General features: G+C 40.7%; 1 pseudogene; it reads left to right on the top strand.

The window, feature by feature from the left end:
• Window positions 1–1,086: 1,086 nt before the first annotated feature.
• On the top strand, window positions 1,087–18,142 carry LOC137137151 (uncharacterized; annotated as a pseudogene).
• The last annotated feature ends 459 nt before the right edge of the window (window positions 18,143–18,601 follow it).

The following is an 18,601-nucleotide window of genomic DNA, read 5'->3' on the forward strand; positions in this document are numbered from 1 at the left end:
GGTCCTTTACCTCCTTTCAGAGAAGGACAAGGCTGCTTTCAATGGTATGTGGGGTTGGATCCTTGTCACATACCTCATGCAGAGGTAGAAATGATGCGACTTAAAAAACAGACATTGTACCTAGAGGGGATAACAATCACCAAGATAAATATACAAAAGTGTACAGAAAGTTCAACATAACAAGCAATAATTAACTAACTCATTTCATAAACATCTTCCATCACACCATCCTGAATGGGTCGAGATACGTTCATCCAAGATGTAGCAATTGTTTATTCTCCTAGCTCATCTACCTGCAGTCATGTGATAAACAATCAAGTGTTGGTCAGGGTTTTTACTCATCTCTACCTGTTTTATATTGTATGTGCACAAAGGGTTTGGAAGTCAGTTTGAGTGTTAGCACTTGGTTGGTGGCAGTGTCGTACAAGGCGTCGGAACATTTTATGACTCACAGTTTGGAAACTATAGCAAGCCGTGGAGTTTAGAGTGCTCCCCCAGTGTTGACACTTTCTAGCATTACACAGGAACCAGAGGTTAAGGTCCTCAATTGGTAAGGGTACGGCAGGAATTCTGTCTTTTTATAGCATCTCTGACAAGATGACTCTGCACCATAAAGAATCCATCAGCTTCACATAGTTTGTCTATCCTGGCTTTTTATAGATATTTTTCAATGAGCAACATGTAGCCTTATCCTGAGGATGGGTTTATTTCAAACAGGCCTTTTGAAGTGTTTAAAAACTACACTTTTGTTAAATGGTTTGTTCTTTTGAGTTTTATGTAAACTTATCTGCATTAAATGGCTGCTTAGAAGTGACACTGTCAGGAAACAGCTTGTCATGTCTTTAAGCCATATTAGCGATGCCAGACTTCCTGTTGTTCTAATGACCATTGTGTTATTTTTGTCAAACTACCTCTCTGCTTGTAGAATGGCCATGTAGTACTTAAAAAATAACATTGTGTGACTCTATCAGTAGCCAAATTCAGCACTACCTCATTTCAAATCCCACAGTGTATACGTGTATTATTGCTTTAAGCTGTGGGTTCCAACTGGTTGGACTTGTTTTCGACTATATAGGCTTCAGCAAGTGAAACCAGCCTGTTCCTTTTCTATGAGACATGAGACAAAGAAAACATATTGCCTCCTTAGATTGGGTAGAAGATGGATAATATTTACCAGTATCCTGTTTACTTTGAGTGTCACAGTCTGCTTGAGGAACAAAAGAAGAAAATAAGAAGCTATTTTTCTATTAGTCGCAAATCAAGTGGAGGAGAATGTGGACGACTGAGGAGTGTAAACAGTGGAGTCTACAGCATCGCTTTCAAAGATCCAGTTGGTAAATTATAAGTTATTGTAGGCTATATAAATTGTCCACTTATGGTTAGAGTATATTATATTGTAGATTGTCTTATTTATATGAAGTGAGAAAATGTACAAGTAAAGTAACAAGTATGAGTTCAGACAAGTTATTTGAGCTGCGATGTGTCCAGGAACCTCCTGCTCATACCATTTAGTTTAATGCTAAATTTAATATACATAGCAATGATCACCTTTTCAGTTACATATAGCTTGATCCTGAAAACAAAATTACATTTTGTCATGCGATTATAAATCACACATTACTTTTTAAGATCGTTTACTACAGGATAAAACAAGACTTAAATTGGGTAGTAGGCTATTTTAATTCTAGAGACTTAAAATGCCGTTGATGCTAATGCCAGTTAAGAGCAGTGTTTTTCATTTTTAACCCTACATGAAACATTATTGTATTAAGGTACTGGATTGTGGTACTGTTTAGTATAAAATATTGCATTAATAAATACTATATAAACCAAAACTTTAGAAAGTGAAACCAAAAGAGACTGTGGTTCAATAAAAGCTGAAATTCCCTTTTTTCCTGTCTTAGCTCAGCAAAGGGTCCTGCAGATATCAAAGCATGTTGTGGAGTTTGCAAATGATTCTCTGGTGCTCACGGTCCGAGACAGAATGGAACCTCACACCTCTTTAACCATCACAACCACTACTCCTAGTCAAGATTTTACGGCAGCAAAGGTTAGTGTGTTTAAAATAGCCTAAAGAACAATTTCCTTGTTTCAGTTCATCATTTCTTGTGCAACTAATGCATCTATTTGTTAGTAAACACTGTATATTTATGTATACAATGATATATTTTAATACGGATTTGTACCAATTCCTAACATGGATTTATACATTTTGGGGAAAATTAACATTTGTAAACTATTGTTATCTGAATATTTCTTTCTTTTTAACACAGAGTCCACAGCCGGCTTCTGCCTCAACTCATCCAGCAAGTGGTGAAGAATATGAGTTTCAACGTGATGCTTTCCTCCTCTGTTACCTACATGAATGTTGCAAGGCTCTGAACAAACTACAGGAAAAACTCAACATTGTGTTCTGTTCTGCTCAGATTTACCCAGAGGAGGAGAAGGTTTTAGTCAGGCGTTTAGCTCATCCTGATGCTGCAGATGAAGGTAGAAACTGGAAATCTGAAGTAGACAAAATCTTTGATGGCTACCAGTGCCACTATGAGGTGGACCCTCACAAAGTCAAAGCTTTGCTTCAGTCCTGCAGCTCTACTCAGACCACAGATGTGGTGAAGGTGTACAGTGAGGGTGGGATGGCTGTTGTTGTTGGGGAACGTTCTCAGGTGGATGCCAGATTGATGGATGTAGAAGATTCAACTGTTAAACTTCCAGGGTCACGTTTAAGGGAGAAGCAAACCAGCATACATCAACTAGGGGAGGCCAAACTTCGCCTCCTCTGGAAAGAGATTAAACAGAATTTGGGACAAGATTTTCCAGGAGTGAATGTTACACAAGTAGATGCAGGTCAGCTAGTTTTGGAAGGTTATGTGGAAGAAGTTCTTGGAGCTTTAGCTTGGGTCTCTGAAAAAGAGAAATTAGTGTTAGAAGGAGCAATTTCTGACCATAGCCCACATTTATTGTCCTTCCTAAGGAAGGCTTATGGAGGTTGCATTGTGCTAGGTGATATTTTAGGACTCTGTGATGACGTGGCAATCGAGTTACAAGACAAACAGTTACATTTTTTTACACTCTCTGCTGATAAACTTGATGACACACAAAAGACACTCCAGAGTAAGTTCAAGGAAATAAAGATTGATGTTCCTTATTGTTCAACTGTGCCATCAGAACTTCAGGAAATGCTTAAGACCAAGACAAATGAGATAAACCAAGGGCAATGTAAGGTTCAGGTTGTGTTTTCTGGCAGTACAGTGTACCTACTGGGCCACACTAAAGAGGTTGAAGAGCTGAGTGAAATTGTCACACAGTTTATTTTGGACCAGTCTACTGAGCAAAACACATTCCATCTCCAAGAGTATTACAAGAGTACCCGGGATTTGGGACGTTTGAGTTTAAGTGAAGGAAACATACTAGTTGCTAGCTACAGTCTTTGTGAAGAACTCCAGGTGCTTGTGTGTCAGGGTGACATCACCAAACAGGAGGCCGATGCCCTGGTCAATGCTGCGAATGAGGATCTGGATCACTGTGGAGGTGTCGCTGCTGCACTGAGTAAAGCAGGAGGTCCTGAAGTACAGGAGGAGAGCAAAGCCTTAGTGAAGCAGACTGGCAAAGTTGCTATTGGTGATGTCGTAGTGACCACAGGAGGAAAATTAAGCTGTCTGAAACTGCTTCATGCTGTTGGGCCTGTAGGTGGAAACTCTGGTGGCAGAGAAAAGCTCTTATTGGAAAAGACTGTCAAGTCTGCTTTGGATTTAGCAGAAATGATGGAGTTCAACTCTATAGCCATGCCCTGTATCGGCTCAGGAGCATCTGGTGTTCCTGTCACTGTCTGTGCTGAGGCTATTGCAACTGCTGTAAAAGAGTTTGGTAGTCAGAGAGGGCGAAGTCTGACCACAATCATCCTGATTGATAACAGAGGAGAGGTGGTGAGGGCCATGAGTGAAGCATGTGACCGACTTCTTCAGTGGATAGATATTAAAAATAAGTTAACAAGGGATCCGGTCTTACTCACGGGTGCTGCAGCTCCGAGCACAACACAAGGAGATGCTGCTTCTGGAGATGGTGTTCGTGTAGAGATGGTTCAGGGAACCATTGAAACCCAGCAGGTGAGAAGCTTTTCTAGAATTTATGGGTACTCATTGCACCTGTTTAGACTTATTTTAGTAATTATATGGCTGCCCTTAATAATTAGAGGATAACAACAGAATGACTAAAAAATTGGGATACATGTACTGCCCCAAACAAAAATGTGGCCTGCTTAACTTATCTGTGCATTTGTGTATTGAACACCAAGGCTCAGGGAGCCTGGTGGCTCAGTGGTAGAGCACTGGGTTGGGATGCAGGAGGTGCAGGATTAGGTTTGAATCCCACCCCACCAGGTGTGGCCCCACCCAGCCAGCAAGGGCAACCTTGGTGTCGATCCTAAGCCCGGACAAAAATGGAAAGGAAGGGTATCCGGCAAAAAAACTCATGCCAATCAATCTGTGGAACATATTACACTTATGCGACCCCTGAAGGAACAAGCTAAAAGCCATTGATCTATCTAATAAATGACATGCCGCAGACTGTAAAGTGATAATTTTGTTTTGGTATAAAGGCCTTCCACTAGCCTTCAACCTAAAACAAAAAGTTAGCATATAGCACCCATTTCCCTCAAGAGTTGTAAACATGTGTTCTCTTCCTCCTAGGTGGATGCTTTAGTATCTCCTATGGTTGGACATAATCCTCTGTCTACCTGTGTTGGAAACACTTTGTCAGAAATTGTTGGATCTGAACTAACTGTAAGGTTTAGACAGGAAGCAGATGAATCAATGCCTGGTGACGCAGTTCTGGTTGGGGGCTTGTCTGGAATTCCTTCTCCTGCTGTCTTCTTCCTCAACCTCATTCCTTGGGATGAAGACGCAGATGGAACTGCAGTGCAGGTAAAGTAGTGAAGGACAAGTGTTTCCATTTGTGTTTTCTGTCTCTGTGTGAGGACCCTTTGTCAGGAGTTGTTTTCCTAGTTTCTCTGCCATAGTACATTTTTTACTGTCTATAGCCATCAAATTCCCACCTTTCACAGGTTCTGAGACTGGGCATAAACAACATGCTATCTTCCTGTGAGGACGGAGGGTTCCGCTCTATCGCTCTTCCTGTACTTGGGGCTGGGACCGCCCTGCGTTTTCCCACCAGCTTGGTAGCAAGGGTTCTACTGGAGGAAACGTATGCATTTAAACAGAGTCGAGCCAACAAAACACCATTGCTGGTCCGTATCGCCATCCACCCCAATGACACCGAGTCCAGCGAGGTAGTGGAAGTGCACTGAATCTGAAACACTGTTTACAGTGACACATACTAATCTTTTGACATACAAATTGATTACAGGCCTAAATGTGAAATCGACATAATTACCAGACATAATAAATTATATTTTGAAACAATTGATTCTTTACATCTACTAATATTTTCCTATATTAGATGAGTGTATACTGCAATTCAAATAAAGCCCCATATTTCCTTGCCCCTGTAGGTCTTCCAGTCTGCACAGGAAGATTTTATAAAAACTGTTTTTCAACCAGATCATGGTGAGTCTATATATGAAATAACAATAGACAGTTACCCTAATGCAACAGCAAGGGGGCACAAGCCAGTGTCTTCTTGTGCCAGTCCCAAGTCTGGATAAATGCAGAGGGTTGTGTCAAGAAGGGCATCGACGTAACACACACGCCTAATTAAACATGTGAATCATGACTTCCATACTGAACCTGACTTCCACCACCGGTGCTGTTAACCTACAGGGTGGTCAAAGAAGGAGAGGAGCAAGGCGGGTTCTTAGGCAGAGAGAGAAAAGGAAAGCCAAGAATGTAGGACTGACAGTAGGGACTTTGAATGCTGGGACTATGACAGGGAAGCCTAGAGAGTTGATTGACATGATGCAGAAAAGGAAGGTGGATATACTGTGTGTGCAGGAGACCAGGTGGAAAGGTAGCAAGGCTAGAAGCTTAGGAGCAGGGATCAAGATGTTCTACCATGGGTCAGACATGAGGAGAAATAGAGTAGGAGTTATCCTGAAAGAGGAGTTTGTGAGGAATGTTCTAGAGGTGAAAAGAGTATCAGACAGGTTGATGAGTCTGAAGCTGGAAATTGAAGGCATGATGTTCAATGTTGTTAGTGGTTATGCCCCACAGGTAGGATGTGAGGAGAAGGAGAAATTCTGGAGTGAGTTAGATGAAGTGATGCAGAGCATCCCCAGAGGTGAGAGAGTGATCATTGGTGCAGATTTCAATGGGCATGTAGGTGAAGGGAACAGAGGTGATGAGAATGTGATGGGCAGGTTTGGTCTACAGGACAGGAACCCAGAAGGGCAGATGGTGGTAGACTTTGCAAAGAGGATGGAAATGGCTGTAGTGAACACTTTCTTCCAGAAGAGGCAGGAACATAGGGTGACATATAAGAGCGGAGGTAGAAGCACTCAGGTGGACGACATCTTGTATAGATGTTGTAATCTGAAAGAGATCAGTGACTGCAAAGTATTGGTAGGGGAGAGTGTAGCCAGACAACACAGGATGGTGGTGTGTAAAATTCTAGTGAGGAAGATGAAGAGGACAAAGGCAGAGCAGAGGACAAAGTGGTGGAAGTTGAAAAAGGAAGAATAGTGTGTAGTTTTCAGGGAGGAGCTGAGACAGACTCTGGGGGGTTTGGAGGTGCTTCCAGATGACTGGACCACTACAGCTGATGTGATCAGGGAGACAGGTAGGAAGGTACTCGGTGTGTCATCTGGAAAGAGGAAAGTGGACAAGGAGACTTGGTGGTGGAACAAAGAAGTTCAGGAGTGTATACAGAGAAAGATGTTAGCTAAGAAGAAGTGGGACACTGAGAGAACTGAAGGGAGTAGACAGGAGTACAGGGAGATGCAGCGTATGGCGAAGCTAGAGGTGGCAAAGGCCAAACAAAGAGCATATGAGGACTTGTATGCTAGGTTGGACACTAAGGAGGGAGAGGTGGATTTGTACAGGTTGGCCAGACAAAGAGATAGAGATGGGAAGGATGTGCAGCAGGTTAAAGTGATTAAAGATAAGGATATAAATGTATTGACAGGTGACAGGAGTGTGATGGGAAGATGGAATAAGAACTTTGAAAACTTGATGAATGAGGAAAATAAAAGGGAACAAAGAGTAGAAGAGGCGACTGGTGTGGAGCAGGAAGTAGCAAAGATTAGTAAGAGTTAAGTGAGGAGGGCGTTGAAGAGGATAAAGAGTGGAAAGGCTGTTGGTCCTAATGTCATACCTGTGGAGGTATGGAAGTGTGTAGGAGAGATGGTAGTAGAGTTTGTTTAACAAGATCTTGGAGAGTGAGAGGATGCTTGAGGACAGGAGGAGAAGTGTACTGGTGCCCATTTCTAAGAACAAGGGAGATGTGCAGAGCTGTGGCAACTACAGAGGAATAAAGTTGATGAGCCAAACAATGAAGTTGTGGGAAAGAGTAGTGGAAGCTCGGCTAAGGGCAGAGGTGAACATTTGTGAGCAGCAATATGGTTTCATGCCTAGAAAGAGTACAACAGATGCAGTATTTGCTTTGAGGATGCTGATGGAGAAGTACAGAGAAGGTCATAGGGAGCTGCATTGTGTCTTCGTAGATTTAGAGAAAGTGTATGACAGGGTGCCGAGAGAGGAGCTGTGGTATTGTATGAGGATGTCTGGAGAAGCAGAGAAGTATGTTAGAGCGGTGCAGGACATGTATGAGAGCTGTAAGACAGTGGTGAGGTGTGCTGTAAGTGTGACAGAGGAGTTCAAGGTGGAGGTGGGTCTGCATCAAGGATCTGCTCTTAGCCACTTCTTGTTTGCTCTGGTATTGTACAGGCTGACAGATGAGGTTAGACGAGAATCTCTGTAGACTATGATGTTTGCAGATGACATTGTGATCTGTAGTGAGATCAGTGAGCAGGTGGAGGAAAATCTAGAGAGGTGGAGGTCTGCTCTGGAAAACAAAGGAATGAAGCTTAGCCGCAGCAAGACAGAATACATGTGTGTGAATGAGAGGGACCCAGGTGGAACAGTGAGGTTACAGGGAGCAGAGGTGAAGAAGGTGCAGGACTTTAAGTACTTAGGGTCAACGGTTCAGAGCAATGGAGAGTGTGGAAAAGAGGTGAAGTGGCGAGTGCAAGCAGGTTGGAACAGGTGGAGAAAAGTGTCAGGTGTGTTGTGTGATAAAAGAGTATCAGCGAGAATGAAAGGAAACGTGTTCAAGACGGTGGTGAGACCAGCGATGTTGTTCGGCTTAGAGACAGTGGCACTGAAGAAAAGACAGGAGGCAGAGCTGGAGGTAGCAGAGCTTAAGGTGTTGAGGTTCTCTTTGGGAGTGAGGAGGATCAGGAATGAGGACATCAGAGGGACAAATCATGTTAGATGTTTTGGAGATAAAGTCAGAGAGGCCAGATTGAGGTGGTTTGGACATGTTCAGAGGAGAGACTGTGAATATATCGGTAGAAGGATGCTGAGGTTGGAGGTGACAGGCAGGAGGTCTAGAGGAAGATCAAAGAGGAGATTTATGGATGTAGTGAGAGAAGATAGGACGTTAGTTGGTGTGAGAGAAGAGGAGGCAGAGGACAGGGTTAGATAGAGCACATGATTCACTGTAGTGATAGGGAAAGGCCAAAAGGAAAAAAAGGAGAAGATAGTTGAACCCTGTTGTTTGGCACCCATTGTTCAGAAGAAAGCAAAAATAATCAAGAGACCAATGTAACCCTTATTCTTCTTCCTCAAGGGTCAACTACAAAGCGGATCATCCTTATGGGAAAAACTGGAGTTGGGAAAAGCAGCCTATCCAACACCATATTCAAAGAGAAGCTGTTTACCACAAACCACACTCCTAACTCTGGAACAAAAGTATGTCAAGCAGAAACCAGACTGGTCAATGAAAGAAACATCACTTTGATTGACACTCCTGGTTTATTTGATGCAGGAAGATCTGAGGAGGAGCTGAAGCCTGAGATACTGAGTTGTATCACAGAGTGTGCTCCTGGGCCTCATGCTTTTCTCATTGTACTTAAGGTGGAGAAATTCACAGAGCAGGAGAAGGCAGTGATCGATAAAATATGTGAATACTTCTCTGAAGATGCTCTAAAATATGCTGTAATTGTCTTCACTCATGGTGACCAGCTTCCTAAAGAGACGACAATTAAGAAGTTTATCAGTCAGAATAAGAATCTGAGTGATCTGGCAACCAGTTCCAAGTGGAGGAGCTACTCAGCACCATAGACAAGATGGTGATGGAAAACAACGGAGGATACTACACCAATATGATGTTGCAGGTGGTGGAGGAAGAAATACAAAAACAAGAAGAGCACATTAGGCAGTCATCAGGAAACATGTCCGCTGATGAGATCAGAAAACAGGCTAAGGCTGGAGTGATTCACAGGTTTCTGATCCAGCTGACAGGCACTGCAACAGGAACATTGTTAGGAGCTTTTTTTGGTGTGGAAGCTTTGATTAGAGTTGTTGTCTTAGCTGTGGAAAAATCTGATTTAAGAATGCTTAAAAAAATTGCTCCCGTAGTACAAAGTGCAGCAGCAGCAGTAGGAGTAGGGGGGAAAGCATTAGCTTCTGGAGTGGTGATAGGTGTGACTGCAGCAGCTGGTATAACAGGAGGAGTAATAGGTGGTGTTACTGGATATGAAGCAGCTGAAGGAGCAGAAACAGTACAGGAGGCAGCAGAGAAGGCATATAAGGCTGTTACAGAGAAAAAAAAAGTTTAAATAACTGTGTATTTTAGATATTTTGTGGCAGTGGAACAACCAGAAAACATTCTAGCAAATATTATAACTGTTATTGAGTTTTTACACAACAATTATCTCTTTACTCAAATGAAGGATAATGAGCAACTTTAGCAATTATTTGGAGTTATGTTTCTGTCCACAGTGCATATTTCTATTTAATATTTAAATTACTATTATTATTTAAATTATTATTTAAATAAGTCAAGATCAAGATCTCTGTGCATGCTAACTAGATTTTTGAAGAAAGTTTGATGAATGAAAATTAATACATGCTAATGAAATTCTCACATAAGAGGTAACAAAACATAACAGAAAAATATATCAGTTTAATTTGTCAAAATAATAGGAAGCCTCATTGTAAATACATATTAACCAAACCCTTTATGACCTACCACACACCAACATAAAGGCAGGGGAATCCTGACAACATGGTGCATGTGAAACAAAGATCGATCATGACATGACTCCAAATCCTCTATTATACTGGTCTATCTGCTTAAGGAAACAAAATAAGGATTTTGTTTGAGTAAGATTTGTTTTCTTACACAAAAGCAATGTTCTTCCTGCTTTACTGTACTGAGTATTTTTAAATTATAGCTATTCAGAAACATACTTTAATCAAGACATAACACTTTCAGATAAGTAAATCAGAGACTTTTCACAAACAGGTTTTAACTGACAATAGAAGGTTTAATTTTTTTTACTAAATAAACAATTTCAAAAGTGATATTTTATTAAAAAAATCTCTAAAAACATCTTAAGATATTTTGTCTTATCTCTTTATTTTTCTGCCTTTTAAGCTCATGTATATTAGTAAAAATTGCAGTCAGTCTATTCATTGAATGTTAATAGAAATTAGAAAGCAAAAGAAATACAAACCAGTTTGGTAGTTTACTTGAGGTTATCAAGTTATCTACCAAACTGGACTTCGATCGCAAACGTATTGTGTTAACTTTAGTGCAACATTTACTGTATCTATTCAAAGTGCTAAAACTGTGTGGGGTTTTTTAGGCCCATATGATCCAGCTTTTACAGCTTCCCTGATAAAACCTTTTCTAATTTGTATGAGAATAACTGCATAATATTGAAGTAATGACAAAACAGAATAGCCTTTTTACAGACAAGAGCTAAACAAAATGGCTATTTGGTGGATTTAATTTTTTATTTTTTGCAGTGCACAAACCCTCCAAAATACCAATGTGTTTGTACAAAGTATTGCTGGACTTTGAGTTGTTTAAGAGATTAGTATAATAGACCACAAACAAGTAACATCACTTTATAATACGATATAACTTATAAAGTGATAGACTCTTTGTCACCTTGATCAAATGTGCAACAACATTTATTTATCCTGGCCACATATTGTTTATAAAATTCAAAAGAAAAAAATCTAAAATATTTATAAAAGAAACATATTGCTTTTTCAGATTAAATTTTTGGAAGGATTGTGTTCAGTGTTGTGTTAGGGTTGTATTATTTGTTGCTATTTTATGTAATCTAATTGTTTCATCTTACTGTTGATCATGATCTTAGTGTTGATCTTACTGTTGATAACTCCTTGTTGTGCAAAGTATTTTCCTCCTTATCAACACTAGGGGCGAAGTCTGGCCAGTAAACACACACAGCCCTGGTTGATCAGCGGAATAAAAAGCAGAGAACCTCCACATGTGTTAGGCCTTTTCTGAAAGAGGACGATGGACGATGTTTACCAGCATCCCGTTTTCTTTGAGTGTCACGGCCTGCACACAGAGCACAAGAGGAAAATAGAAATGTATTTTTGCAATCGCCGCAGATCGGGGGGCGGTGAATGTGGATCACTGAAGACAGTAAAGCAAAACGTCTACAGTATCGCCTTTAAGCATCAACGAGGTACGAGCTAAAAATATACTATGCTTATTATTAGCTCATGTTCTACGTTATTATTTGTCGTTAGGCTACCGTAAATAAGAGTTATGTCATACTTTATATTTATTCAACTTATATATTTTAATTTAGTTAGGCGTCAATCACGGCTTTAAACCATTAAAATCTAGTATTTTCTTAATACAGTCCGCTATCGGTTGTTGAGGGAATTGGAACCTTTGGAATACGGAAATGTTTAAGGTTCAGTTTTCTGGTAAGTGAAACTCAAGCAAACAATGTTGTCACAGACAACACTGGGTTAATGTTAGGTCCTTAAGCTGTGGAATAGATCCTGGTTAAAAATCATGTGTCCCATTACCTTAATCTGAGCCCCCTTCATATCCTCCTTCATATCGCTTAAAAGCAGACCCCAGCCTTACTTCAGCCTTCACATTTGTTTTACTGTGTAGGTATCAAACAAACCGAGCATGGAAAATGCTGTATAAAGAAGCCAGTCAAATTAAAGTTTTCACTCAATGGCTGAGTAAACTGAGCAAAGGTAGAGAACACTAAGACCCGATAAAGTAAAACGTGGTGAGTTATTACAAAAAATACTTCTTAAAATTTAAAACATACATAAACGAATATTCCCTTTTGTGTCTTAGATCAACAGAGAGTTCTGGGTAGATCCATTCATGAGCTTGCAGATGGATCTCTGGTGTTCACTATCCGAGATGGTGTGGACACTCAACCCTCCTCCACAAGTCAGGAGTTTACAGAGTCAGCGAAGGTTAGTACAAAATTCATTAAATCAAGGTTTTATGTGTGTAAAATAATAAAAATAAACCCTCTTTATGAAATGCTGGATGAATGCACCATGTGTGAGTGTGTGTGTGTATGTGATTCTAAAATTGTTTGTTTTCACAGTTATAGTGTTGTTATGCATTTTGGCCAATGTGTAAACTATTATGAATTAAAAGTTTTATTCTTCTCATCACAGAGTTCACAGTCTTTTCCTGCCTCGTGTCCTCCATCAAGTGGTGAAGAATATGAGTTTCAACGTGATGCTTTCCTCCTATGTTACCTACATGAATGTCCCAAGGCTCTGAACAAACTACAGGAAGAACTCAAAACTGTCTTCTGTTCTGCTCAGATTTACCCAGAGGAGGAGAAGGTTTTAGTCAGGTATTTAGCTCATCCTGATGCTGCAGATGAAGGTAGAAACTGGAAATCTGAGGTAGACAAAATCTTTGATGGCTACCAGTGCCATTATGAGGTGGACCCTCACAAAGTCAAAGCTTTGCTTCAGTCCTGCAGCTCTACTCAGACCACAGATGAGGTGAAGGTGTACAGTGAGGGTGGGATGGCTGTTGTTGTTGGGGAACGTTCTCAGGTGGATGCCAGATTGATGGATGTAGAAGATTCAACTGTTAAACTTCCAGGGTCACGTTTAAGGAAGAAGCAAACCAGCATACATCAACTAGGGGAGGCCAAACTTTGCCTCCTCCGGAAAGAGATTAAACAGAATTTGGGACAAGATTTTCCAGGAGTGAATGTTATACAGGGAGATGCAGGTCAGCTAGTTTTGGAAGGTTATGTTGAAGAAGTTCTTGAGGCTTTAGCTTGGGTCTCTGAAAAAGAGAAATTAGTGTTAGAAAGAACAATTTCTGACATAAGCTCACAGTTATTGACCTTCTTAACGAAGGCTTATGGGGGTCCAGGGATGCTAGGTGACATTTTAGGTGTTTGTGATGAGGTGGTAATAGAGTTACGGCATGCTGAGTTAAATTTCTTCTCCCTCTCTGCTGATAAACTGGATGATACACAAAAGACACTCCAGAGTAGGTTCAAGGAAATAAAGATTGATGTTCCTTATTGTTCAACTGTGCCATCAGAACTTCAGGAAATGCTTAAGTCCAAGACAAATGAGATAAACCAAGGGCAATGTAAGGTTCAGGTTGTGTTTTCTGGCAGTACAGTGTACCTACTGGGCCACACTAAAGAGGTTGAAGAGCTGAGTGAAATTGTCACACAGTTTATTTTGGACCAGTCTACTGAGCAAAACACATTCCATCTCCAAGAGTATTACAAGAGTACCCGGGATTTGGGACGTTTGAGTTTAAGTGAAGGAAACATACTAGTTGCTAGCTACAGTCTTTGTGAAGAACTCCAGGTGCTTGTGTGTCAGGGTGACATCACCAAACAGGAGGCCGATGCCCTGGTCAATGCTGCCAATGAGGATCTGGATCACTGTGGAGGTGTCGCTGCTGCACTGAGTAAAGCAGGAGGTCCTGAAGTACAGGAGGAGAGCAAAGCCTTAGTGAAGCAGACTGGGAAAGTTGCTATTGGTGATGTCGTAGTGACCACAGGAGGAAAATTAAGCTGCCGGAAACTGCTTCATGCTGTTGGGCCTGTAGGTGGAAACTCTGGTGGCAGAGAAAAGCTCTTATTGGAAAAGACTGTCAAGTCTGCTTTGGATTTAGCAGAAATGATGGAGTTCAACTCTATAGCCATGCCCTGTATCGGCTCAGGAGCATCTGGTGTTCCTGTCACTGTCTGTGCTGAGGCTATTGCAACTGCTGTAAAAGAGTTTGGGAGTCAGAGAGGGCGAAGTCTGAGCACAATCATCCTGATTGATAACAGAGGAGAGGTGGTGAGGGCCATGAGTGAAGCATGTGACCGACTTATTCAGGGGATAGATATCAAAAATAAGTTAACAAGGGATCCGGTGTTCCTCATGGGTGCTGCAGCTCCAGACACAGCACAAAAAACTACTCCTAAAGTTTCTGGAGATGATTTCCATGTAGAGATTGTTCATGGAACCATTGAAACTCAGCAGGTGAGAAGTTTTCCTTTTTATCATCAAACCTGTTTAGACTTCTTTCAGTAATTATATGCCTGCCCTTATTCATTGGAGGATAACAAAAGAATGACAAGTTGGGGATATTTTGGGGATGTTTTTTTCCATATGACATCCAGAACCAAAAATGGATGCTGCTTAATTTATCTGTGAATTAAACACCGAGGCTCAGTTGAAGACAAAACGCACTGCTGCTTGACACAGGAAGCCTCACAGCTGCATTTTTGGGTTCCAGCATGGCCACAGCACTCTAGGACAATGCATAGCAATGGAAATGCAGCATATGACTGTATAGTGGTATTTTCAAATCACTGCTTTATAGTTTGTTTATTTATTTTGGCTTACCCAAACTACCCTTCCAGCACAACAAAAAAGTTAGCAACTAGCTCATTTGTTTAGTGGAACATGTAGCATCTATTTCATTCAAAGGTTGTTGACAGCAGCATTCATGAAATCAGGTATTCAGCTGGCTGTAAATTTCCTTTTTCCTTTTCGTTTTTCTAACCTTTCTAAGATTTTATATTGTGTTCTCTTCCTCCTAGGTGGATGCTTTAGTATCTCCTATGGTTGGACATAATCCTCTCTCTACCCGTGTTGGAAACACTTTGTCAGAAATTGTTGGATCTGAACTAACTGTAAGGTTTAGACAGGAAGCAAATGAATTAATGCCTGGTGACGCAGTTCTGGTTGGGGACTTGTCTGGAATTCCTTCTTCTGTTGTCTTCTTCCTCAACCTCATTCCTTGGGATGAAGACGCAGATGGAACTGCAGTGCAGGTAAAGTAGTTAAGGACAAGTGTTTCCATTTGTGTTTTCTGTCTCTTTGTAAGGAACCTTTGTCAGGAGTTGTTTTCTTGTTTTCTCCACCACAATACATTTTTTACTGTCTATAGCCATCAAATTCCCACCTTTCACAGGTTCTGAGACTGGGCATAAACAACATGCTATCTTCCTGTGAGGACAGAGGGTTCCGCTCTATCGCTCTTCCTGTACTTGGGGCTGGGACCGCCCTGCGTTTTCCCACCAGCTTGGTAGCAAGGGTTCTACTGGAGGAAACGTATGCATTTAAACAGAGTCGAGCCAACAAAACACCATTGCTGGTCCGTATCGCCATCCACCCCAATGACACCGAGTCCAGCGAGGTAATGGAAGTGCACTGAATCTGAAACACTGTTTACAGTGACGCATACTAGTCTTTTGACATACAAATTGATTACAGGCCTAAATGGGAAATAACATAATTACATAATTACCAGACATAATAAATTATATTTTGAAACAACTGATTCTTAAATATCTACTAATATTTTGCTATATTAGATAAGTGTATACTGCAATTCAAATAAAGCCCCATATTTCCTTGCCCCTGTAGGTCTTCCAGTCTGCACAGGAAGATTTTACAAAAACTGTTTTTCAACCAGATCATGGTGAGTGTAGATATGAAAAAACAATAGATAGTTGAACCCTGTTGTTTGGCCTCCCTTTGTTCAAAAGAAAGCAAAAACACTCAAGAGACCAATGTAACCCTTATTCTTTTTCTCAAGGGTCAACTACAAAGCGGATCATCCTTCTGGGAAAAACTGGAGCTGGGAAAAGCAGCCTAGCTAACACCATATTCAAAGAGGAGCTGTTTAGCACAAACCACACTCCTAACTCTGGAACAAAAGTATGTCAAGCAGAAACCAGACTGGTCAATGAAAGAAACATCACTTTGATTGACACTCCTGGATTATTTGATGCAGGAAGATCTGAGGAGGAGCTGAAGCCTGAGATACTGAGTTGTATCACAGAGTGTGCTCCTGGGCCTCATGCTTTTCTCATTGTACTTAAGGTGGAGAAATTCACAGAGCAGGAGAAGGCAGTGATCGATAAAATATGTGAATACTTCTCTGAAGATGCTCTAAAATATGCTGTAATTGTCTTTACTCATGGTGACCAGCTTCCTAAAAAGATGAAGATCGAAGACTTTGTCAGTCAGAATAAGAATCTGTGTGAACTGGTGGAGAAGTGTGGCGGTCGGTGCCACGTCTTTGATAATATATACTGGAAGAACGACCAGCAGAATAACTACAGGAGCAACCAGTTCCAGGTGGAGGAGCTACTCAGCACCATAGACAAGATGGTGATGGAAAACAATGGAGGCTGCTACACCAATATGATGTTGCAGGTGGTGGAGGAAGAAATAAAGAAGGAGGAAGAGCAAATAAAGCAGTTGTCAGGAAATATGCAACTTGACGAAATCAGAAAACAGGCTAAAACCACAGTATCTAACAGGTTTTTGATTGGGCTGACAGGAACTGCAACAGGGGCGTTGTTAGGAGCTTTTCTGGGTCTTGCAGGGATGGTTCAATTAGTTGTCAAAGCTCTAGGGAGTGCAGAGGTAATGAAACTTATGAAAGGCTTTAGCCCAGTTGGGAGGGCTGTCACAGCAGCAGCAGGAGGAGAAGTAGTTGTAGCCACTGGAGCGGTGGTAGGTGCAGGTGCATTATTCATGGCTGCAGCAGGAGGAGTAGCAGGTGGTTTTGCTGGACATAAGGCAGCTGAGAAAGCAGAAACAGTAAAGGAGGCAGCAGAGATGGCTTGGAAGTCTGTCATGGAAGAAGGAAAAACTATGGGGATAACAATGGGTTAATCAACGTTTTGTGATAAAATTGGGAACCTGCAATGGTTAGAAACTATTCAGAACTAAGGTTACGAGCTTGACAACCAAAGAAATCAATGATGTACAGATGTATACAAGCCTTCACAGAGCTAAAGGGTGCTGGAGATTGGTTGATAATTCTTTGTAGACCTACCACTACATGCAGCAACTTTCACATCACACATCACTTTATTGAAAATAATAATAATAATAAAAAAGCTCTGTGTAGGTTTAAGTAGAGGGAGGAATGTTTGTGGTTGAGACGTTTAACAGAATCAATAAAAGAACAGTGATGCTGACAATGGTGCAGGGAAATGTGGGTGAGTATTTCTGAGTAAATAAGTTGTAAATTTTGTAATGTTGTTATTAGGTTTGATAATGATGTCTTTATAAATTATGTACAAAAACATTTGGCTGTGGGTTTTATGTGAGGTCGGATGAATGTTAAGAGAAAAGTTTTATGTGATTATAATTCTGTCATCTGATTTTTGATCAAATGAATCAAATGTGAGTGTTTCTCAACAAAAAAATCATTGATTGTTTAGTTTTCTCATTTGTCCAATTTTTTGTCATAAGACCAACTTTTACCTATCTACTTAGGAGTTCAGTGCACCTGCAAGCTTCAGTCAAAAGGGGGCTCCCTAAAGCAAGAAAGATGGGTTGATTCATCTGATCCCTGAATCATGTTTCCTGTAAAGAGAAAACATAAAGTGCAGTAGCACTGCAAGCATTTACAGTATAAGTATGCAGTTACAGTATTTCACCACCTCTGTGTATAAGTCCAATTTGCCTAAACCTAAATACAGTTTTTGTATTTTTCCTTAAAGGTATGAATAATGTAAACTGTCACTGAATTGAAACATATTATCATAGTTTCCTGATAAGTCTTTTTTAATGCGCATCTCACAATTGTAGATGCTCATTACAAGACCCCCTTAGTGTGTTGTTAGTTAAAGAAATAAAGGAATAAATAAATCTGGAAATAAAAATGGGGGGAAAATATAGACTTAGAATAAATGCTAAAATAAATAAAAACATGAAAAATTGCACCTATTAAAAAATGAATCTTCTTTCTGCACCTCCATACTCAAACAAGTTATTTTCCTAGACCAGGGGGCACACACATGGGCACACATGAACATCACAGACCTCTGCTCAGCCAGATTTATTGTAAATGTCACACACCAACATGATAATGACAGAAACTGACTCCTACAGTACTAAAACCACAGGCCAGTCATTTTCAACGATGGACATTGTGTGCACTGTCTCACACACACAAACTCTCAGTTCAGCCAAGCACACAAATAAAAAATATAACAATTTGCAATAGTGTTTTTCTTTTACTATGCATGTTGCTTAGTGGGACTTCTGGCATTCCTTGCCTTGAACAATCCTCTTCAAATCTGGCTTGTATTTCATTCTGTCACATGGGTGTCAGTCAGAACAGATCGATGCTTTGATTTCACGTGTTTCAGGGTAGAAAACACAGATTCGCAGACGTA

The sequence above is a fragment of the Channa argus genome, chromosome 12 (genome assembly GCF_033026475.1).
Source record: "Channa argus isolate prfri chromosome 12, Channa argus male v1.0, whole genome shotgun sequence".
NCBI classification, from domain to species: Eukaryota; Metazoa; Chordata; class Actinopteri; order Anabantiformes; family Channidae; genus Channa; species Channa argus.